The sequence below is a fragment of the Lepidochelys olivacea genome (assembly GCF_965140295.1).
Source record: "Lepidochelys olivacea isolate rLepOli2 genome assembly, chromosome: 9".
Classification (NCBI taxonomy): Eukaryota; Metazoa; Chordata; order Testudines; family Cheloniidae; genus Lepidochelys; species Lepidochelys olivacea.
In genome coordinates, this window is record NC_140419.1 from 73,051,054 (window position 1) to 73,075,191 (window position 24,138).

General features: G+C 40.8%; 1 long non-coding RNA gene across 1 annotated transcript in view; it reads left to right on the forward strand.

Moving 5' to 3' along the window:
• LOC311525821 overlaps positions 1-24,138 on the forward strand; it is a 143,433-nt gene that overhangs the window by 61,212 nt on the left and 58,083 nt on the right. Inside the window, exons 2-3 of the long non-coding RNA XR_014712866.1 lie at positions 21,615-21,714; positions 22,147-22,188. This is a non-coding gene — a long non-coding RNA (uncharacterized lncRNA). The remainder of the gene's footprint in view (positions 1-21,614; positions 21,715-22,146; positions 22,189-24,138) is intronic.

The window sequence follows — 24,138 nt, forward strand, 5'->3', positions numbered from 1 at the left end:
AAACGTCTTGAGGACTGTTTTAAAGAACTGTTTGTTCTTGAACAGGAGTCTAAGGAAACAACTGGAAAGTTACTGGGATATTTAGGTTTGTTTATATTGACAGTTACATTGACTGCGGCCCACACCACTTCCCACAGCTCCCATTGGCCAGGAACGGCAAACCACGGCCACTGGAAGCTGCGAGCGGCCGTGCCTGTGGATGGTCAATGTAAACAAACTGTCTGGTGGCCTGCCAGCAGATTACCCTGACAGTCCACGTGTGGGCCACAGGTTACCCACCACTGCGCTATATCCATCACTTACTGGAATATATAAATGCAACTTGTTAAAATTCTCAAATCATATAAAATTATTTACTATAATACATGTGACTTATTTAATCAATATTGTGCTTTTGTATTTTCACTGTTTAAAATAAATTCCATAATCAGGGGGCTCCATTCATAAACATCGCTAAAGAATGACATACGATGCAAAAAATGTCATAGATGAACACAGGGGGCAAACGTTCTGTTGGTGTACATTGGTGTAGCTGCAGTAATTTACACTGATAGAGACTGTGTTTTAGAAGTTGCATGTGGGTTTTTTTTGTTTTTTTTTAAAGGGAGCACCAAATTGCTTATACTCTATCGTAGTAAGCCATGTATTAAGGAAAACTTTTTTTTTATCATAAGCTAGTCGATGTTATGACTTCTGTGAGGTGGATAACATTTGGGCAGCCACTTATGATTTATGCAACAAAAATAAATGGCAAAAGGATCCGTAAAGCAAAAATGGCAATTTTGCAACATTGCATTTGAAGGAATTGAGCTGTGACCTAGTGTCAAAAATAGATCAGTTGATGATTGCTTATATCAAAGGTTGCTGGGCGCATAACGTGCCGATACTGAATATGTTTCTTCTCCTGAGTTGGTTTAATAACCTTGTCTTATATACTGAATGAGGAATGGCTACAGATTATTAAAAATTAAATTTCAATGTGATAGCAAATATGTGTTAGACTTTTTGGAGTACAGCTCTTCCCAAATGTTTGGGATTTGGTGTTGACAATCCTCAAGAGTGCAGTAAATTTCTGTCTGAAATCCATAGTGGAATCTGAGCATGACTTAAGTATCATGAGCCAGATTTTCAACATACCCCATCACCCAGCAGCTCTTGGACACTGACCACCTTCGAACATCTGGCCTCTTCGCTTAGGTGCCTACTTGGGAGCTCAGCAATTTTGTAAATCTAGCACTTTCAGAATTGCTAGTGCTGACATCTCCTGTGATGCTTTGCATCCAAAGTCCTCAACACTTTACAGACAATGAATCAAGCTGGACAATATTCCTATGAGAGGTATTATTAGCCCTATTTTACAGATGATGAAAGAGAAGCACAGATGTTGAGTGGCTCAAAGTCAGACAGGAAGTTTGTGACAGAGCTGGGAATGGAACCCAGATCTAATCTAATTCCCAGTCCTGCTAACTTATGCCTTAATCACACAACTATCCTCTTTCTCTTTACATATAAAATAAATACATTTTGGTTTTGGAAAAAACATAAATATCAGAGGAGTGGTGCAATAGCTGGTTAAAATGCAGTGCACACATCTTTGGGTTCATGGACACAAAAGCAGTCACGAATTCTTAGTAACAGAGAAACCTAGCTTTGCACAGCAGGGGTAAAGGGACATTAAAGTTTCTTGTGGGATTTCTGGGAGGAAAAAGTAATGTTCTGCCTTTTGAGGCAATATAACTTTGTGAAGTTAAGATGGAGACCTTCCCCTTCCTTTGGGACTAGCATTTAAACTTCAGCTCCAAAGATTAGGAAAAAGCAGATGTGTTCCAAAGGTAGCACATGACATAACACCAGTATCAGTGAACTCCAGCTTATCCACAGTTCAGTGCTGATGGCAGCTTTAGATATTACATGTTCTTCCATAAAAGCAGTGGGATTGAGCATTCCCCCGAATAGGAACTAGGATTTGGAAGTGGGAATTAAAATTAATATTTTTAGCTTAATGCATTGGACCACATTGTAGCACTGCTATTATCTAAAGCTAACAAAAATGATATTAAATTACTTATAAAACAAGCATATACTTTTGTTCTCATAAAATATTGCCATATGTCTTTATCTTAAATTACTGTAATGTACAATTATGTACATATTTACTCAGATTAACATACAACTTTCCTGTGCATTGGGTGCTTCTCCCATAAATTAAAAAACACAACATAACCAAAGGGCTGCCCATACCTGTATGCATTTCAGCCCATAGCCTCCTGAACAGCCTCAGAGAGAGAGAAATATGAGCTTAGAAGCATGCCCTACAAGTTAAAAGATCTGGGCACAAGCAGATGAAGAGTGCCTCTGCTGAACATCTCTGCCCCTCAAGGCATACTGCCACAGGTGAGATCTCTTGCGTAACCAAGAATTAAATATTTAAAAATACCTTTTTACAACTCTCTATTGCAAATAGATACTGTAACTGCTTAGAACATTGCACCAAGTATTTAAGTAGTTTCAGCTCATTTAACCACGCCTCATGGTAAAAATACAAAATTTAAGTTCCCCATAGTACTTGGCTTATGTATCAAATCATTCCATTTGAGCTGAATAAAATGTTCAACACTCGATAATACCCTTATTTGAGCATCCAGAATGAGGGTCATTTGCAGAGCCTGCCCTTTCTCATTGCATCATTTCAGTACATTTCCTGAATGTAAACAAAGGATGATCAAGAAGCAAAAGTACATGAGTCTGCAAAGGACTTACTATTGCAGTATATCCAATCAAGTAGAAAAAGAAAATATTTGGTATCTTTCATCATAGTTCAAGATCTATTTCCAGATCATATCTGTCTTGTACTAACCAAACCTGAATGCATTTTAGGACATGACTCAACCCTGTTGTAAGTATAGATTTTTTTTTTAATGGCAATCAAATAACATTCTGAGCCCACATCTTCTAATAAAGTTGGCAATAAAACATCTTAAATATTCTTTCTTTCTTTTTAGGTTGATGTAATAATGACACATACTAATTAGGTTGAAATTATAAACATTTGTATGCTAATAGTATAAATTAGCACCAGCTGCGATCAGAAAGTATTTCCAGCATGGTATTAATTTGTACCCTTATTGGGAGTTAATAGGATTATTCCTTCTTCCAAAGCACCTACAATGAGCACTGTCAGAAACATAATGCTGGGCTAGCAGTCTATTCCAATATAGCATTTCCTATGTTCTTATGAATGATATAGACACTGACCATCTTAAAAGAAGAAAAAAAAAAGTTTTGAATAAGATCTTTGAGGCACTATACATGTGTAAATTATAACAGTATTAATATTTTCTCCAAACATTTTCTGTGTTTGGCCTTTATCCAAAACCTTCAGGTCTCTCTTCTGTGTGACTATTTTTATTCCTGCTCTAGAAATAGCCTCAATTATTTAAACATTCTTCTTGTGCACAGCTTTCCAACTGAAACAGTGGTTAGTCCAAAAGCCTCATTGCTGTGCATTTCTTATGTGTGATTTCAGTAGCTCTTGCATCCTAAGCCATTTCTCTGTGACAAGGACATTTTGAAATTTTTCCACCCTGCTTCGCTTGTCAGGCTAGAATATAAGCAGAAAATAAACCTCAACTAGAAATGAATGCCAAACAATGCAAAAATGACAGTTTCATCAGATTGATGATGACTAAAATGATTTCCCACAAGCATCAAAGCCCTCATTACAAGTAGCAGACATTGTAGGCTGGGAAAACAAAAATATTCTAGGTTGGATGTTTTCCCCCCTGACTATTAAGAACTGCAGAGCAGTTTATATTTACATAGATGAGTTAATTTGACATTTAATTTATATTCCAGTATAAATGATGTATGATGACCATGTTGATATCATCTGATGTCACAGCTCTCTCATTATTCTAGATTTTTCCTTGATTCAGCTAGAGTACAAGATTAAACAGAGTCTGTAGCTTTCTTATTTAAAATAAATGAGTTAAATGCATTATCAGTGAGGTCTTACTTTTTTTGCTATGACTTTTTCTACTATACAGTTAACACTGTTAAATGGCAGCTAATATTTAAAAGTATATATTTAAAAGTAATTTTGTTTGAGTTTTTGGTTATTCCCCCCCCCCCTTGAATTCACACTTGAATCTGCTACATGGTTATGCTACGAATGCTATAAATAGAGCTGTGATAAAATGTCAACAAAATCCCAAACCATGTGAATGTTAACTCCTTTTCAATTTAATGACCCTTTTATGTGAACCTGGGCAGACTCATGATTTTGTATTGTTACCCAATTTGTGCACACGATCTACTGAGACAAATAGAAAGCACACATAATTAATGATTTCACGTTCTTGACATGACACTTGTCAGTGTCAGCTGAGTTTGGCTTTCAATTTGTTTCCATTGCTTGAGACCTGAAATTCTCAGGGATGTGAATGTGCCTGGCCAAAAAAACCAAACTCTTTCCAGGAACTCATATGGGGCTGTGCAAAACTTGGTGATTCTGCTCTAACTATATATCCTATTGGAACTCATTTTGTGGAACCAAAAAAAATTTAAGTGAGGTATTTAATGTCTGATGGTTTAGAATTTGCTTATGACTGAAATATCTTGTTAAAATATGTCATGACAATATAACCAGCTAAATCTTCAGCTGTAGCAGAGCAGAGCTTGGCAAAAGGTGATGAAACCACCTTTCTTTCCCCAGGCACTGTTCCCTCTAAGCTGTGCATGTGTGCCTGTGCACACAGATCCTAAACCCCGCACACACAGCGAAACACCACGCGCACATTTGTCCCACGTCCTGATCGCACATCAGTCGGGACGCCCTTTGTCCCGATATTGGGAACCACTCACCATCACCGCTAATGTCCCAGGGCTGGCATGGCAGTGCTTCCTGGGGCAACTCCCAGCGGTGCGTCCGCCCGCCAGCAGGAGCCTGCAGTGCAGGCAGTTCCTAGGCACAGAGGCAAAGGGGATCTCAGTGTGCTGCACCAGCTCCCTCCTGCCCAATCAGAGCTGCGGGGTGGGGCTTGCAGGCACTGGCAGTGGGCAGAGAGCCCTTGGGCCCCCCCAACCCAACCCAACCCAACCCTAGGAGCCAGCGGGACCTGCTGGCTCTTAGGGTCTCTGCGCGTTGCTGGCGCCTGCAAGCCCCGCTCCACGGCTCTGGCAGCTCCCATTGGTGCTTTTCTCGGCCAATGGGAGCCATGGAGCTTGCACTTGTGGTGGGCACAGCACGTGGAGAGGCTGGAGACACCTCCCCCACCCCCCTTGCCATTCTGACCCTAGGAGCCAGAGACCTCTCAGCAGGGCTGGTGAGTACGGCCAGGGAAGGGGGCAGGGCATGATGGAGTGAGTGTCTGGGAGGTCTGTGGTGGGGTCCTGGGCTGTGAGGTGTGCAGGGCGCTGGGTAGTGGGAGGAGGTTTGTGTGTTTTGGGATGCTAGGCAGTGGGGGAGATCTGTCTGTGTCAGGACACTGGGCAGTGTGGGTCTGTGTGGGGCATTGTTTAGTTGTGGTGATGGGGCTGTGGGGAAGGGCACTGGGAGGGAGGGAGGAGAAATCTGTGTGTATTGGGAAACTAGCGAGTGGGGGGTTCTGTGTGAGGTGCTGGGCGGCTGTGGGAGCGCTGGGCAGGGGTGGTGGTGTGCATAGCACTGTGCATTTGTGGTGGAAAGTTGGGGGGCATTGTGGGGGGGCTCTGGACATAGTGGGTTGAGGGGGTGCAGGTCAGGGGAGCTATGTGGCTCTCTTCTCCCCCCACCCCGCTCGCCCAATGTGTCCTGATATTTCACACTTGCGATCTGGTCGCCCTATTTATGGGCGACTTTTGACATTGTTTGCCCACTATCTATCAACACAGCTAGATTCTACTAGCTGGCAAGTGGGGGAAAGGGAAAGGAGGGCAATGAATCGTACCCCTCCTCGCCAGCATTTTGAACATGGAACATTGATCACGTCGGGATGGTCAGGACCCACACATCTCCTTGCAGTCTGTTCATTTGGCTGTGTACAAACTCAAGTATGTGTGAATAAGTCAAAATGCCTGGCTGTAGTTGCTAAGGAACTGCAAAGATTTTCCAGAAATGAACAAAGGTAAGTGTTGTTTTCATGACTGAAATCTTTCAAAGGCATTGGACTTCATACATTTACTCATGATGTTTTACCATTTTCCCGCTTTTTTTTGCTGCAGATGCATGGACATGATCTGAGCTATACACAAACTTCCGGTATCCTGATCTGAATGAACTCCCGTTTGCCCTTTTGTCAAGTCACACTGTTAAGCACATTGAAATAGTAGCCATAAAATAAAAGTGGTTTATTTAAAATTAATAATCTGGTAAAAAATCAATCCCAAAATGTTACTCTAGTGGTCTAAAGCATAAAAGAACAGCAACTTCATTTAAATCTGAATGGCTGGATGAGACTATAGAGACGGTTACACCAAAGTCACATAGTGTAATGCTTGTTAAACTTCATACAATATTCATATATAATGAGGACAACGGAGTGGTTTGTGTATATTGTCGAGAAGCCAGAGCTTCGGGAGAATTTTCAACAGGAAGAATATGGAACAATGTATGGAAGTTGGATTTCTTAAAGCGTCATCTGTCAAGTCGCGTATAGATGGTGTAACAAGACTTAAAAACAAAAACCCTTCCTTAAGGAGCGGATTGCTTAGCATGATTCTTGAAAGTCCAGCTGAAAAGCTGAGGAGGCAAATTAATCTTGAACGCAAGCACTCTAACCCAGAAGAAATCAAGGCACTTATTACAGTGTGCTGTTGGCTATTAAAATGAACAGCTCAGTACTTTCTTTTCAGGATATTAATGACCATATGGAAAAGTATATGCGCATACCAGTGAGCTGGAAAAATAAAAATTATGCTTTTGAATTTCTTGAAATTATCAACTGCATTGTCCAAAATGACCTCATGCATGAAATAGCATTGGCAATGTTTCACACTCTAGCTGTTGATGAAAGCACTGATATATTCATTAAGAGACACTTGATACTCTACTTTAAATATAGATCCATAAATTCTGCAGACTATAAAACTTTGTTTGGTGGACTATTACGATTGCGAGAATGTGATGCTGTTTCAACAGTGTCTGCAATCAAAGAGTTTTATAAAAAACATCAATTTGATCTAATGAAAATGGTGATGTTCACATCTGATGGTGCCTCCGTGATGTTGGGCAAACTCAATGGCGTGGCAGATCAGCTGAAACGTGATATTCCACACTTAGTCAAGCAACATTGCGTTGCACGCCGGGAAGACTTGGGGACTTCCGATGCATGGAAAGAGGTCAAGCTGATAAGAGACATCGAAACCTTAATGAGAATTGACTACAAGGTGTTCTGTCGGTCATCCCGAAGAAAATGCAAATTTCAGGAAATAGTGGATGCTTCTGAATGTGAGTCAGTGGCTTTCAGGCCACTCAATGAAGTGTGCTGTTTATCTAGGCACTTTGCACTTCGAGCAATTATTCGCAACCATAATCCTCTTCTGGAATATTTTGAGTAAGACAAAGATACTGATCCAGTTTTTAAACACTGCCACAAAAAGCTGAATACTGTGGAATACCAAATAACATTAGAAGTTTTGAATGATGTTGTGTTGTAACTGGCTTCACTATCCAAACTGCTCCAGAAACAGGGCCTTACACCTCTTGAAACATTTCACCTTGCCCGAGGTAAACTGAACAAGATCAAAAGACAGTACCTTGGAGATTTGTCTTATGGAATGACAAAGTTAAGGGTATCTTAGATATGAGCTCTCAAGAAAATAATGAAATTGATACCAGTTCCATAATAACTTTCATAAACATCTTGTGTGCACATTTGGCAGACAGGTTTCCAGAGGATGAAGTCCAGGAGTGGTCCGCTTTTGATTGTGCAGCAATAGTTAAGTGTGACTTCAATTTTGGAATTCATCAGGTCAAATCCCTATGTTCAAAATACAAAGACTTTCTTGCTGAAAGAAAAGGAGTACCTGTGGCACCTTAGAGACTAACCAATTTATTTGAGCATAAGCTTTCGTGCGCTACAGCTCACTTCATCGGATGCATACTGTGGAAACTGCAGAAGACATTATATACACAGAGACCATGAAACAATACCTCCTCCCACCCCACTCTCCTGCTGGTAATAGCTTATCTAAAGTGATCACTCTCCTTACAGTGTGTATGATAATCAAGTTGGGCCATTTCCAGCACAAATCCAGGTTTTCTCACCCGCCCCCCCCCCCTTTTTTTCCAAAAGCCACACACACAAACTCACTCTCCTGCTGGTAATAGCTTATCCAAAGTGACCACTCTCCCTACAATGTGCATGATAATCAAGGTGCCCCCCCCCCCAGATGTTCTGGTTAAACTTGGATTTATGCTGGAAATGGCCCACCTTGATTATCATACACATTGTAGGGAGAGTGGTCACTTTGGATGAACTATTACCAGCAGGAGAGTGAGTTTGTGTGTGTATGGGGGTGGGGGGTGAGAAAACCTGGATTTGTGCTGGAAATGGCCCACCTTGATTATCATGCACATTGTAGGGAGAGTGGTCACTTTGGATGGGCTATTACCAGCAGGAGAGTGAGTTTGTGGGGGGGAGGGGGCAGGGCGGGGTGGGCGGAGGGTGAGAAAACCTGGATTTGTGCTGGAAATGGCCCAGCTTGATTATCATACACATTGTAAGGAGAGTGATCACTTTAGATAAGCTATTACCAGCTGGAGAGTGGGATGGGAGGAGGTATTGTTTTGTGGTCTCTGTGTATATGATGTCTTCTGCAGTTTCCACAGTATGCATCCGATGAAGTGAGTTGTAGCTCACGAAAGCTTATGCTCAAATAAATCGGTTAGTCTCTAAGGTGCCACAAGTACTCCTTTTCTTTTTGCGAATACAGACTAACACGGCTGTTACTCTGAAACCTTTCTTGCTGAAGAGATTGTTATAGTCAGTCAGTACGATGACTTCAAGTTTGCAGTAGCCGAAAGAATCAACAGCCAATTGGTTTTAAGTTTCCCAGATATGTTGATATTTGCACACCAGAATGAACTGTTTCAGGATCTTGCAAAGTTGATGGATATTGGAGGAACATTCCTAGCATCAAATGCAGATGGTGAGCATGGCTTTAGCTTAATGAACACTCTAAAAAACAAACTACGGAATCGTTTACAAGTAGATCATTTGCACATTCTGATGTGTATTAAGATTTACTAGCTGGATGGAGAACTGATAGATCTGGACAGAGTTTATATTGAATGGGCAAATGAAAAAGATCGCAGGGAAAAACAGTAAAGTTAGTTTAGCAGTCTTTGACGTTTCGACCAATAAGGAAATTTAAAATGCATTTGTAATTACATATCTTATTCTTGGCTGCTAATCATTTATTGATATTTTTTAGGAAAATTTTAAATTTAAAACACAAACTCTTGTTTTTCTTATGATGTCTCCATCTGAAAACCCTATAAATGGACACAAATTGAAAATTAAAACTTTTTAAATGTACAAGCATTTCACTCGCTTGGGCTCATTTGCCTCCTGGTGCACAGATTTGAACTCTGCTTCAAAAATGTGCACAGAAGAAATTTTTTGTGCACACGGCCTGTGACAAATTAAAGGGAACATTGCCCCCAGGGTACAGGTGCTGGCTGTAAACTAAACCAGCCCCAGGCATAAGTTAAAGCCGCATAGAAACTGCTTTAAATTCTATGGGTTTGTAATGGCCGCCAGGAGCCAATAAATTAGTGAAGACTGCCAGAATGTAGCTGCCCTTGGCCTGGGAAGAGGCCCTTATGCTGGACAGGAGGGGCCCAGAAGCAGGTGGCACAGAAATAGTGCAACCTGCTTTCTATAGGAATCAAGGAAATCTCCATCTGCCCTATTAAGGGAACTTTCTGGATGCTTGTGCATGGCAAAGCAATCAGGCAGGAGGCCAAGGATTGGCATATTATGAATGGCTATCACTACTACAGACTTCTGAATTTTGTTACAAATATAGGGATAGTTCTTCTGCTTGTTTAAACAGGAAATCTCCACTGACTTAATAGCTATCCCAACTTACACCAGCTGAGGAGCTGACCCATAATGATTTAGTTAATGAGAAAATGGGTGAAGTGCATCTTCATTATTCTAGTGTAAGGAGGTGAAAGGAATGAGAAAACAAAGGAGATGAGAAAACAAATTACCCACACTCCAAACGTGTCTTCTCTCCGCTTCCTCTAAACAGAGCTGCAACAGGCTAGGCGTTTTATATCTTTTCAATAACAATGTATCAATAGCATATAATGGAATAATAAATGGAATTGTTTTATTTCTGCTGATACCTTGCAATGTTTTGAAGGCTAAGGAACAGCAGTTTAATCTGTAATTTCTTTTTACGGACCCTATTTCACCATTGGTAGGTCAAGTGCTATAGAGTTGCATTGCACCAGTGGCAGTTGCTAGAGGCATTCTGCCTGGGGAGTGCTGAAGTATGTACTATGCCACCATTGGGCATCTGAGAATTCTGCTTCCACCTCCTTTTTTGCCCTCCCAAACAACACCCTCTGATTGACAGCTGGTGTACTCTGTACCTGGCAACTTCCCCTTTAGGGTGCGTAGGCTCAAAATCAGTGATGTGATTTCTTGTACCGTGTACTCACAGCACAGATGTGACAAGAGTGGCAGCTTCATCTGCAGGAGTGCAGGGATAAGAAAAGACTGGCTCTCTGTAGCTTATTTCTTCTTGCACTCAGTGATGGGGTGTTCGCCCCACATCAGCCCTGAAAGGATTAAGGTGTCTTGGAATTAACCTTATAGGCTGCACCTGGGGGAGAGTCAGACTTGACTGAAAATTGCTAATAGCTGATAAAGCCCAGCTGGGGGAGAAGCTGGGTATGGCATAAAGCCAGGAAGTTTGCAGCGGAAAGGGGCTTCAGGGACGTAGTCAGCAATCACTCTCTGGGCACTGAGAAGTGGGGAAGGGGAAAAATAGAAGCATGAACAATTACAAGTGCTGCTCATACTGCAGGGTCTGCATTCCTCCAAACCACAGCAAGCCCAGATTTTTTTAAAAAATCTACTGTCCCCCCTAAATATTTAACATGCATAAGAAGAAAAAAATAGACCAAAATGTCACATTTCTGCAGCATACACTTAGAGACTGATAATTTATGCAGTTCTTACAAACCTTCTCTTACTCAACTTTCAAAAAATTTCCTTACATCATGCTTGCATATTGTAATGTTGGGAGCTGTATAAGCACATAGATGGATGAATTGTTCATGTTACATAATGTGCACAATTTGTTACTTACAAGATCTCTGAAATGCAAGGAAAAAAATACCTCCCTGTTACCCTGTAATCTTCCTCCTTCATTTTTTTTCAAGGAAATATTTATTTTAAATAGACCCATTTTCTTTATTTTCAATACTGATTTAAAATGAGTTCTGCAGTTCCATTGTTAGTGTTGCTAGTCATTAAATATGTGCATCCAATTTTTCTCACTTTTTTTAATCATAAAACTAACAGTTTTCAAAAAGGGACAAAAGTTGAAGGAATGATCCTAATACTGCCAATGAGCAATTAAATGGCACTTTGTGCCTGTAGGTATCTCTCTCTCCTGTAAGGTAACATTTTATTATAATTTTTTGAAAGTAGGAAAAAAAGCTAAAATTGCCTTTGATTTGGTGCTTGTTTTCTGAACCAATGTTTTGTCTCATCTAAGGAAAACTAATATACATTAATATTTTAATGGAATGTTCTTTTATATCCAGAAACAGATATTTCCCCCCACACAGGTGTATATTGTCCAAGCTTTGATCATCTTGGGACCTGACTACTGTAATCTTCTCTCTGGCCTTAATGCCTTCATATTTGGCCCCCTCAAGTCCATTCAAAATGCTGCTGCCTCTAATTTCAAATTATAGACTCCCCTTCTTCTGTTTCAGACACAGACATCTTTTTTTAAAGCCCTCCACAATTTAGCCACTCCCTACTCATCTGACTTAGTATCTCATTACAAGGTCAGCTTCCGCCTTTGCTTTGTGAGTGATGCCAGCTTTGACTGCTTGATTCTCTACTTCTCCAACAAGTACTTACATGCTTTGTCCCATGCCATTTCTTCCAAGTGGGAAAAGCTTCCAGTTAAAATCTGTTAAGTCACAACCTTATCCGCCAAGTTCCCCCTCAAAATTTAGCTCTGCCTGAATGCGCATGTAACCAACTGGTGAGTGTGTGTTACAGGTCACTTTCTGTGCAGACCCACAGAAGATTGGACTTGTTACAGTTCCCAGCTCCCCTTGGCAACTAGCATAAGTTAGAGCAGCTCTACTTTCAGCTCTGGAGGTCCTCTGTTCAAGCCCCAGTGTGTTGGACAAGAGGACAGCCTTCACACATACAGCCACTGACTAGCTAAGACTTGCACACATCCTAGCAGGTTTGTTATCCTGTGTCTCATTTATTTGCCAAAACGTTTATGCAAACATATTGCATTCTATAAATTCTCAAACTTTTCACTTCTACAGTTTGCTTTGTGTCTTTTTACACTAGCAATTACATGGATTGCCTGTGTTCCTTGATTGCATGATTGAAACTTAAAAAAAACAAACATTAAACCCCACCCTATAAACTCACTAGCTGGCTGGTGACTATTTCTGATTTGGTAAATGTTAATTGACAGGTGACAGATCTTTACCATCACATTCATAACGGTTTACTTTAAATTGTAATGGGGAAATTCTTGGGCCCAGATCTGCCTGCTTTAGCAACTATGGTAGCACAGTGCTGGTACAAATTAGGTAGATCTGTCTTGATGGGGATTCACCTGGCATGGGGGAAATCCTCCAGTGCTCTAAAGCTGGTGTCGTCAGCTCTTTGACACCACAGTCCCCTGGATACATAAGTAGCTAGAGTAATCTGTTCTGACATTCTTCGGTTGCAGTAAGGGCCTACTGAGGACTCTTACCAGCCGGTACAATTCGGAGCTGTCTTGGGTGTGCCCCAAGTTGCACCTCAGGACTGGATTGATAGCTGGCAGAATCAGGATTGAGGAGGTATAATGATGGCTTAACTCCACCTTCATGCACTTCCCTCTAGGACTGCACCAGGTCCTGAGGATCTGGCCCTTTTTATTTTGTGTTATGAGCAACAGCATGGTAGGTAATCTGGGTTTGATGTGAATGGGAATGTTGGTTGTATTTGCAGTATATTTTAATATTTTGCCATTCGGGTCCAGTAAGTTGAGCCACTTGATTTTAGAGGCATTGGGTCATGTAATCATGATTTTTGCTGGGTTTTTAAAGGTGATATGAGTTGATTTTTTTTCTCCCATTTGGAAGACCAGAATTTGTTCTTACATCTTTTATTATTATGGTAACAATCCTTATTTATTCAAAATAGCTGATTTTGTGTGTGAAAGATCCACACAGCTTGTGGTTCGATAAATTCTTCTTTTAAGGAAAAAGTGTCTTGTGCATTTTAAGACAATATGTTACCACATATGTCTGAGGCTTCATTCTTTTATATTTATAGGATTCTTTTCAGTTCTTGATTTGGGTCTCCTTTAGAAAATTACAAGTGTTTCTATTCATTACCGCTTTTAATTTATTTCTCTCACTGACATTTTTTTTGTTTTATTACCTTGATACCAAAAAATAACCCCACATAAGATCTTAAGAGGTAAATGATTTTAAGTGTCAGGCAGGCATGCAATAAAAAAAGTCTGCCATGTGTTAAAAATATCTCTGTGCTGACACCACTCTACTGGAGGTGTCAGCTTACTGGGAGTATTAAGGACAATTTTCCATCAGCATTCTGCTCTCTCTTCCTTTGTACTTTTGAATAGTTATTCTTTCCTTTTAGTTTGAGGGAAATAGCGGGAGAGAGGGGAGAACAATCTTTTAAATTCTGTGAATCTCCGGTGTGGAGAAAGTGAATAAGGAAAAGTTATTTACTTGTTCCCATAATATAAGAACTAGCGGCCACCAAATGAAATTAATGGATAGCAGGTTTAAAACAAATAAAAGAAGTTTTTTCATTCAGCACACAGTCAACCAGTGGAACTCCTTGCTTGAGGAGGTTGTGAGGGCTAGGACTAAAACAGGGTTTAAAAGAGAACTGGATAAATTCATGGAGGTTGAGTCTATTAATGGCTATTAGCCAGGATGGGTAAGGAATGGTGTACCTAGCCTCTGTTTGTCAGAGGGTGTCCCTAGCCTATGGTGTCCCTAGCCTTTGTTTGTAAGAGGGTGGAGATGGATGGCAGGAGAGAGATCACTTGATCATTACCTGTTAGGTTCACTCCCTCTGGGGCACCTGGCATTGGCCACTGTCGGTAGACAGGATACTGGGCTGGATGGACCTTTGGTCTGACCCAATATGGCCATTCTTATGTTCTTATGAACACTCACTCACATGCCTAACTTAACTTAACTCCTGTGAAGCGTCCCAAAGTAAGGCACGTGCATAAATGTTTCAGTATCTAGTTCCTGTATTGAAAGCTCTTCGGGGCAGGGACTGTTTTTTATTTTTGGGCACAGTATCCTCAGACCACATAAAACTTGTGCTTCCTCATTATCCTGTGATTTATTTTTAATGTTGCTGTGTTTATATCAGCAATTAACCTCATTTTGAGGAGTATTTGGGAAAAGTTACTATTTATTTAATAATAACTTTAACCTGTATTTGCTCTAGCTGTAGAGCAGCTCTTCTGTTGTCTAATGGTTTCCCTTCATAATAGAAGAACTATGAAAAGATATTTTGTTTAGAATTAATTCAGCTGCTGTGTAACTTTTCTACCTCTCCACATTTATTTTATTAATATGGTAATTTGCTCTTCATTTCTTTAGCATTCACTAATTATTCCTGCTTCTTATTCCTTCCATGGTATGTTACACTTATTTGTACAGTTAAATTTTCTACCGTATAAGCATTTTATTAATCCCTTGATAATAACAGGGAAAGCTTCTCTCATTCACTATTCTTTGTGCTTCATTGTGGTACAACAGAGATTCCAATGGAGAAGTATTTCTCCACCCTTTCTTAGTCGTCTTTCTGCTTTTCAAAGTGCTGTTTGTTTGTATATAGTATACACTATACCTGGTCAGCTTCCTCTCCCTCAGAACGTCTTCCAGCTTCACCTGTTTTTTTCTTTCTCCCACCCAAAGACTCGGGTCTCTCCCAGGGCTCTAAACGCTGTGACATTACACCCCATATTCTTCATGGAAATATGGTTATGATATGAACATGGTATAACTAAGATATATACTTTATGCAAGAGGGCTCATGTAAGATATCATTGGAAAGGTTGATTTATGTAAATGTTTAACCAATTTGTATGCATGTATCATTTTTGTATCTGAAGTTGGGAATATTGACCATGTTTCGGTATTTCAAGTGTGCTACATTTTATGAAGCCAAACAATGTTTGTGGCTTATTGAAGAAATGCACACAAGCATAAGGATTACCCCAGGAACCATGTGCAATAGAAACCTCTCAGAGATAGCTCTACACAATGAGAACTGTTTGACCCAGGTCAAAGCAAAAAAGCTGTCCAGCAAGTGTGGGGAAGATATAAAAAAAGGGACAATGACAACATGAGGGGTCCTCACTCTCTCTACAACAACACACCTGAAAACACCTGAGGAACAAAGACTGAACTGCGAGAAGTGATGGTCCCAGACTAAGATCTGTGTAAGAAAACCTGGGAAAGCCAAGGCAACTTGTGCCTTAAGAATCTGCCAGCCTGTTTATCACACAGGGTGAGAATTTGTTAATTTGTATCCTCCCTATCTAGTGTGTCAAGCTCAGTCTGTGGCTTTTGTTTATTTACTACAGTAATCTGCTTTGTTCTGTTTTGCTATCCCTTTAACCACTTAAAATTCACTTTTTGTAGTTAATAAACTTATTTCTTGTTTATAATAAAACCCAGTTTATGTAATTTCTAACTGGGGTGGGCAAGAAGCCATACAGATCTCTCTTCACATTCAGAAAGAGGGCGGATTTTTATGAGCTTGCGCTGTGCAGATTTTTCTATACAGTGCAAGACAGTATTATTTTGGGTTTATCTCTCAAAAGGGGTGTGCATGTGAGTGCTGGGGGAGTCCTCTCACACAGAGCTGACTTCAATTTGTGACTGCAGTGTGGTGTGGCCCGCCTATGTGTGCTGCAAGAAGCCAGAGAGCCTAATTCAGCAAAGCAGGGAGAGAGAACCCTGGCTGGTTGAGCAAGAGAGACTCAGTAAAATCCCAGTACATCGGTGAAGGGGGGGCTAACTTGTTACAAACACATTGATCAATTTCCTCTTTATATTGGTTCGTCAAGCACACCATCAAGGGTCATGGCTTCAGAAGATTTTTTTTTCTTTGAAGTGTTTCCGCAAACCCAAAACAAATCTCATGTGTAAAGGATGAATAGAGGCCCGCATCTGAATTTAAGGTAGCCTTGAGGTTCTGAACTGCTAGTGTTCATACTTCCAGCAAACAGCTCTTAGAAGTTCTGTTTCAAATACTCAAGTTCCTTTTTCATCCTCAAATTATTTTTAACTATCATTCGTTATATGGAATAAACAATGTTCTTTGCAAATTTTTTTGAAAACACAATAATAAACAAAGCATTGTGAGGAATAGAAAACTAAATGTATCTTGCATAACCACACAAAAATACCCAGCCCCGAATCTGAAAGATTTTTTTTCTGTGTTATGACTCTACAAACACTACTGTAATCATGTAGATAATTTTATATTTAATCATCCAGAGTTTTATTGGGGAAAGAGAACATTTTATTAATTTTAAAAAATAAACTTATAGTGGATCAAGAATTTTGATAATCTTTTATCATTGTTTAGTGTAATTAAACTCTTTCTATCTTATATCGTATTTTCTCTGTTTTCTAGGTCTTGTGAGTTGTCATTCACAATCATATAAAGTGGTAACAAATACATTTATCCATTGTTAACAAAATTAAATTTTAGCCACCAAAGCTAGTCCAGTCAAACCCAGACTCATTGTTTTAGCTGAACTGATGTCTGGTGTTGAAATATTTTTAGAAAGAAGAGCCAGTATGAAACATACTAATCTTTAAACACAAACTAATCTTTGGTTTTTATGAACTCAATTTTTTGAACCTTGACACATTAGTTTCTAAATGAAAACAATAATAACAAAGAATATACTCCTGGGGAATTCAATCCAGAGCTTGGTAATTTAGCAGGTTTATGTATGCAAGGTTGCCATGGAGCTCTGTCAGGCACTTTGATTCAATGATCTTCCATATTGTGATAGTCTCCTTTATGCTATTGTGACATATACCACCAATGAAGTATATATATTTGATGACTGTCAGACTTTTAAATCTTAAGCATAGAAATTTGTGAAAAAACACTTGTACTTAAATTGTGCTGCAAGTAATGTTGGTGAGCTAGAAAAAATAGCTTCTCTCTTTATAAGTATATTTTCATTACTAGTTTATTCTGCTTTTCAGACTATGGGAGGGAGTGAAATGCTGAAGAAATTTCTTGATGCCAATTTCAGCTGTGATGTATGCTTATGCATAGACCCTTAGCCAATGGTAAAAGGGTTATACATAGGATTGCCAGCCCTCTACTTGAACAAAACCGAACACCCTTGCCCTGCCCCTCCTCTGAGGTCCTGCCCCTGCTCACTCCACCCCTCCACCCCCGTCGTTCGCGCTCCCCACCCTCACTCACTCGCTCATTTTCACCGGGCTGGCTCAGGAGGGTGTGTGGGGGAGGTGAGGACTCCAGCTGGGGGTGTGGACTCTGCAGTAGGGATTGGGATGAAGGGGCTGGGGTGCAGGAAGGTGCCCTGGGCTGGGACTTAAGGATTCAGAGGGCAGGAGGGGGATCAAGGCTGGGGCAGGGGGTTGGGGCCCAGGAGGAGTGCAGGGGTGCTGGCTCCGGGTGGCACTTACCTCAAGCAGCTCCCGGAGCCAAGGTCATGTCCCTCCTCCAGCTTCTATGCAGAGGTGTGGCCAGGCAGCTCTGCGTGCTGTCTCATCCTCAGGTGCCGCCCCTGCAGCTCCTATTGGCCACAGTTTCCGGCCAATGGGAACTGCAGAGCCAGTGCTTGGGGCAGGGGTGATGCACAGAGCCCCCTGTCTGCCCCTATGCCTAGGAGCCAGAGTGGGGAAATGCTGCTGCTTCCGGGAGCCACATGGAGCAACGGAAGGCAGGGAGCCTGCCTTAGCCCCACTGCACTGCCAACCGGACATTTTAACGGCCCAGTGAACGGTGCTGACCTGAGCCGCCAGGGTCCCTTTTTGAGGAGGCATTCCCATTGAAAACCTGACACCTGGCAACCCTAGTTATATAAGAGTCTAACCCACTCTAAATATCCTGTCCTCCAGAAAATATATATGGAATTCTGAAGTGAGGCTAGAGTGCAGCAGCCAGTTACAATAATTAGATTTGTGCAATTTTTTTTTTTGGTCTTGTTTCAACCCTTACAGAATCTTTCCTACTTCTGGAAGAATATTGAAAATAAGCTATTTGGATATAAATATGTGATCTTTAGCACTATAGTTGCTGTGCCATTGATTTGAGGCCACTTATTCCCACAGTATTCTTGCCAGTAAGTTAAAGTATGGGCTGGATGAATGTACTATAAGGTGGATAAAAAGCTGTCTAGATCGTCAGGCTCAATGGGTAGTGATCAATGGCTCCATGCCTAGTTGGCAGCTGGTATCAAGTGGAGTGCCCCAAGGGTTGGTTCTGGGGCCGGTTTTGTTCAATCTCTTCATTAATGATCTCGAAGATGGTGTGGATTGCACCTTCAGCAAGTTTGCAGATGACACTAAACTGGGAGGAGTGGTAGATACGCTGGAGAGTAGGGATAGGATACAGAGGGACCTAGACAAATTAGAGGATTGGGCCAAAAGAAATCTGATGAGGTTCAACAAGGACAAGTGCAGAGTCCTGCACTTAGGACAAAAGAATCCCATGCACTGCTGCAGACTAGGGACAGAGTGGCTACACAGCAGTTCTGCAGAAGAGGACCTGGGGTTACAGTGGATGAGAAGCTGGATATGAGTCAACAGTGTGCCCTTGTTGCCCTGAAGGCTAATGGCATTTTGGGCTGTATAAGTAGGAGCATTGCCAGCAGATCAAGGGACGTGATCATTCCCCTCTATTTGGCATTGGTGAGGCCTCATCTGGAGTAGTGTGTCCAGTTTTGGGCCCCACACTACAAGAAGGATGTGGAAAAATTGGAAAGAGTCCAGCGAAGGGTAATAAAAATGATTAGGGGGCTGGAGCACATGACTTATGAGGAGAGGGTGAGGGAATTGGGATTGTTTAGTCTGTAGAAGAGAAGAATGAGGAGGGATTTGATAGCTGCTTTCAACTACCTAAAGGGGGTTCCAAAGAGAATGGATCTAGACTGTTCAGTGGTAGCAGATGACAGAATGAGGAGTAATGGTCTCAAGTTGCAGTGGGGGCAGTTTAGGTTGGATATTAGGAAAAACTTTTTCACTAGTTGGGTGGTGAAGCACTAGAATGCGTTACCAAGGGAGGTGGTGGAATCTCCTTCCTTAGAGGTTTTTAAGATCAGGCTTGACAAAGCCCTGGCTGGGATGATTTAGTGGGGGATGGTCCTGTTTTGAGCAGGGGTTGGACTAGATGACCTTCTGAGGTCCCTTCTAACCCTGATATTCTATGATTCTATTTCGATAATACTTTTTGTTTTTTAATTGCTGTGCTTGGTGTCCATCTACATACACAAATGGATGTCAGGCTGGATAGCTAACTGCAGGAATGTAGCATAACATAGAAATCTAGTCCAAAATTACTTGATTAAATGAAAATATTTGTCAATTATCACCAGTAATAAAACACATCCTTTATTCAGGCCTGAGGGTTATAATCATTGTAAACTGATTAAACTGTTATTTATATTAATGTAGTACCTAGGAGCCCAAGTCATGGCCCTGGTTCCCCCATTGTGCTAGGTGCTGTGTAAACACAGAACAGAAAGACAGTCTTTGCTCCAAAGAATTTTTCATCTTAAAATGAGTACGTTCTAGCATATTCTACACACTGGAGAGCAGTGACGCACCTTTCCACTCTCTATATTAAAGAAGAATTCATCTCAGATTCAGTGCAGAGTATCTCTGGCCAAACGATGGCTTAGAGGCAAATAGTTCATTATATCATTGAATATGAATTTGCCAACACTCAAGTGATTCTTCAGAAGAAATGAAGACTATGACAGCATTTGATGCACTTTCCTTGGATTTGATAATTTCCTTGATGAAAATTTCTCTCTCATATAACTTGCTAATATCTAGGCCTTTAGAGTTCTGCTAAAGCATGTGTTCTAAACATGTGTTCCATCACAGGAGTCTTTGAGAAATCTCATTTGCTATGTCTGGGAAACAGTTACCCTTACAGTGAATGGTTTTACAAATATGAAGAAATTCATTGCTCTTTTTGTAGCATTGTGTGAATTCACAGTTATTTGGTAACCATCAGGGTACATACACCAACGCAGTGCTCATGCTAGTGTATTTCCCCAGTATGTGGAAAAAGAGGCAATCCTGTGCTTCTTATCTATAAGAAAACTAGCGTTGCTTATCCATTGACTCTGATATCAGTACTGGGGGGGAAAAGTCCAAAGGAAATAAAGCATTACTGCTTCTATGGATTTTAATTCATAAAGCTATGGAGATACTTTATTCATTCCTTTGTTTAATTTACAGTATTTGATACCAACTCATTTTCATTCCTAAGTTTTCTGAATTAATGTTGGTTCATGTATATCTTCGTTCTGGTGGAAACTCTGAATATGTTCACCTACTTGACCACTATAAATTTACAAGCTACTGCTTTTAATAGAATTAGTGTGTACTTGCATGTATCGTAGAAGCATGTCTCTTCATGTTTTACAGTTATGCTGTTAAAACCCAGCAGGGAAAGAAAACTGCATGCACTTATCACTAAATATGCTTGAATAAAATTGACTTAACCACAGATACCGTGGAGAGAGAATGCATCATAAGAAAGATTTTTCATGCACTGCCATGGATGCCATAACACAGCAACTCTTTTAAGCCAGCTTAGTGGTATGGGATATCTAGCGTGTTAGTCATAAGTGGTGTATATAGATAGAAATAATTTTCTATTCCATAGAGCCAGTTGTTTTTATTTCATTGTGGCATGTCCTAAAAAGACAAGCGGTGTCTATCAATACCGCTCTGGCTTACTACCTAGCCCTGAAATCTTGAAAAGGAAATGTAGACATCAGACCCTTTTCATCAGCTCAGTACTGGTGTTCTGAGGAAAAACTGCTACTGGTGTCTTAGGATTTTACACTGGAAAGTCAAGGATTCACATTTTGTTTCTGCAAAAAAGTCTGTTCTCTAACCCCAGGAAAGAACCTGAACAATTCCAAGGTAGAACATAAGGTGTTATTGTACATTTTCAGCTTAACTGAGGGTGAACAGGGAAATATGAACATTATAGAAACAAAACCAAAGAATTTTAAGCAAATATTTTTGTCCTGTGTGAGTCTTTGGTATCTGGATTTGGGTGAACAGAAAATAATTTTTAAACATTCATTGTGTTGGGACTATTTTTTAATGCACACAAATCATTGTCTGATTTTAGGACACCCCTCTCTACCCACATTGCTGTAGGTTCAGAACTGGAACTATTGCCAGAATCCTGGAGCCACATGCCCTCCTCATCCCCTGTTTTGTGATGAAAGGTAAAGAAACATCTTTTAAAGTAAGCTTCTAGCTCTTTTTCCTTTTGAAGGGCATCTTTGAAAACAAAACCCCATAAGTATGCTTGGAAATTCATATTATTCACTGTCCATAGCTGCCAAGGTCTGGCTATTGGGGTCCATGAAAATGAGTAGACATCCTTCTATTTTTAGGGGGACACTAAATTAATTCATGTCTTGGGGGCAGTACTGCCAAAGCCTTCATTTTTGGTAATAAGATCATTCCAAGGTCCGTCCCAGTTAGCTGTATGCAAACTGAGCTGGCTCCTCTGATGAGCAGCCAATGTAAACCATTCCCCCAAGAAGGCATCAGTCCAGGAGTATATGAGAGAACATAATCTTAAGGAATAAGCATGTATTATAATCAAGAGACTTTCCCTTTTTTTTATCCTTCAAAATATTTCCTTTTCCCAGAACAGCTCAAGTTTTCTCAAAGCTAAGGACACAGATGACACAGTGAGTAAGAAAAATATTTCTCATGCTTTTCTTTTGTGTATCTGCAGCTACAATGTGCCATTTGTTCAATCATTCTCATTTGTAACCCACGTGGTGCTGCAGCCTTCAATGACGAGCAATACGCACTGCAGCAAAGGGGTGTGGGGCTGGACCGAGTAAGCTTGAACAATGGTTGTGTTTGCACACTTTTGGAGAAATAAATGGTACAGAGTGTTTTAAATCTCTGGCATAGCTGAAATTTTGAGCATCAGGTAGGGAGATTAAAAGCTAAGGAGGCCCAACATAGTGGTATCCTAATGGTGCCCAGAACTGAGTTGTTCGATCCACCAGTACAGTTGTCTTGTAATGTGGCATGTAATACTTACTGGAAGAAATCCCCTTTACAGGTTGACTCTAAGTCAGTGGTTCAAGTTGGTCCTATGGCTACGTGTGTTTGTGGGAGAGGATCTCAGGTCTCTAACACTCCATCTGCCTCAGATTTCAGCAGATTGAATGAATTGACAAATTCCTGTATTCTGTATCAATCTTCTCTGTGTTGATTGACATTTGGAGTCTGCAATGTGCCATGATTCAGTGGTGGTCTCTCTGGCAAATATGGCCCCGCTCCTCATGGTAGTTGCAGTCCACGTGAACTCCCTAGAGATCTTATTATTGTCCCTAACATTCTTATAGTCTAGCTGGAGTGCCTATCCAGTTTTGTTTCACTGCTGCAGATCCCAGGAGCGTCCCCTCTCATGCATTTGTCCAGATAGTCACTAGTAGATCTATGCAATTTGATGCATTCAAGATTGGCCTGGACACAGTCCTCTCCCAAATGGGCAGTGAAATCCAGGACCTCAGCACAGGACCACAAAGAAGGACAAGGCACAGCTGTTGTATAACAATTCTTCGACTCCAAGTGTATGAACTTGCCATGAGCTGAAATCACAAAGGCCATACCTGACTCTGTGCCAACATTTAAACATTGAAATGACATCTGGCCAGGAGGACCGCAGAGTGGTGAGGGCACACAGATGAACTGACTAGCCGATCCAGCACAACCTTAAAGCAGTGTGGAATAACAGTTGGAGGACTGCCAGATGCACAACAGTTGTTTCAGAGTGGCAGTGCAGCCATATCTACTTTCTTGAGGGTATACTCATCCTGCAGCTCAGTAAACCTACTTCTAAAGTGAGTGTATTAGCAAAGGTTAAAGTGTCAGTGGATTCACAAACAAAAACTTGTTTGGTTGCAACATGCTTTATTGTGAAATAATTCAAGTTAACCTGTGTCAAGGTTCTTTCCCCACTCTGAACTCTAGGGTACAGATGTGGGGACCTGCATGAAAACCTCCTAAGCTTACTTTTACCAGCTTAGGTTAAAACTTCCCCAAGGTACAAAATTATTTTACCCTTGGATTTCCACTGCCACCACCAAACTTTATCTGGGTTTACTGGGAAACATGGTTTGGACACGTCTTTGCCCCCAAAATCCTCCCAACCCTTGCACCCCACTTCCTGGGGAAGGTTTGGTAAAAATCTTCACCAATTTGCATAGGTGACCACAGACCCAAACCCTTGGATCTTAGAACAATGAAAAAGCATTCAGTTTTCTTACAAGAAGACTTTTAATAGAAGTAAAGGAATCACCTCTGTAAAATCAGGATGGTAGATACCTTACAGGGTAATTAGATTCAAAACATAGAGAATCCCTCTAGGCAAAACTCTAAGTCACAAAAAAGACACACAGACAGGAATAGTCATTCTATTCAGCACAGTTCTTTTCTCAGCCATTTAAAGAAATCATAATCTAACACATACCGAGCTAGATTACTTACTAAAAGTTCTAAGACTCCATTCCTGTTCTGTCCCCAGCAAAAGCAGCATACAGACAGACACAGACCCTTTGTTTCTCTCTCTCCTCCCAGCTTTTGAAAGTATCTTGTCTCCTCATTGGTCATTTTGGTCAGGT